Below are 1,088 nucleotides of genomic sequence, written 5' to 3' on the forward strand. Positions count from 1 at the left end.
GGGTGGATTCATCAGTTCGCCTTTCCAAACCCCCACAACGCCCACTGTAGCCACACGCTGGTTTTCCCCCTTCACACCGAGCCCCTCTATAGAAATAGCCTGAGAAGGAATGAGAAGGAAGATGTTGGCCTCATTGTCCAAGTACGTCCTATGTTCTTTTCATTCCCCTCGACGGGGACGTCAATCTCCCCTCAGCTCATTCACACAAATCACACCGCACGTCACAACGTGCGCCCCAACAACATGCTTGTATCGGTAGACAGTTTTATTAAAAGCAAATCCCGAGCTTAGAATGTTGCCGTATAACTTTGTTAACTCTTTAACTCTTTAACTGCCTGGCCCGTGACTGTCTCTGGCTCTCTGGTTGTACTATTTTTTAAATTAAAAAAGTGTTTTACGGCGCTCGCAACTGCATAAGGTCATTGTCATATGAGCGCGCGGAACATACTAAATACATGTATTTTCAGTTGGTAGGAAATTTTGAATTTTGCCTGGGTGGCGGCCGAAGCCTACTCTCATCGATTTTAGATCACCAAGGGATCTTTAACGTGCACAACTTGCACGCGGGGACCTCCGAGATTTTTCGCCGTTGTCCGAGAAGGCTAGGTGTAGATATTTTCTATCGGAAGATCAGGGGTGTGGCTGAAAGACAAGAGTAAGAAGGAGCCGAGGAGTAGCAGTAGAATGGCTGCAGAAAGAGTCAGGAGCCCAGAGGAGGGGGCAAAGGAGGGGAGGGGGTGGGGGCAGAAAGTGGAGACGAAAGCAGACGACAAAACATTGCTAGAGGACAATAAAGTAGGGGGAAGAAGACAATTTTAGAGGATAATTGTTTTCTGTCGCTACCCGGATTGGAACCCGGGGCCTTTGAATGAGAGGCAAACACCTTAACCTCTAGGCCACGAGCGCACCCGGTTGGACTAGGGGCACAAGCGAATTACCATGTTACACAAATCTCGGTGATGTTTATAACAACGCAGTCCTTTTTAATTGTAGTCGCAACTGCTCTGTATGTTTTTGTTTTTAAAGTTAAGTTTTGTCCTTTTATGGAGTTTTTTTTGGGTGGGGTGACGAAGACCGACCCCCCCTCC

At 47.5% G+C, this 1,088-nt stretch overlaps 1 protein-coding gene across 1 annotated transcript in view; it reads left to right on the plus strand.

The window, feature by feature from the left end:
* LOC101864018 (protein O-mannosyl-transferase TMTC1) overlaps window positions 1–1,088 on the plus strand; it is a gene marked incomplete at its 3' end in the record, with an annotated part of 47,243 nt that overhangs the window by 2,131 nt on the left and 44,024 nt on the right.

The sequence above is a fragment of the Aplysia californica genome, unplaced genomic scaffold, assembly GCF_000002075.1.
Source record: "Aplysia californica isolate F4 #8 unplaced genomic scaffold, AplCal3.0 scaffold00645, whole genome shotgun sequence".
NCBI lineage: Eukaryota > Metazoa > Mollusca > Gastropoda > Aplysiida > Aplysiidae > Aplysia > Aplysia californica.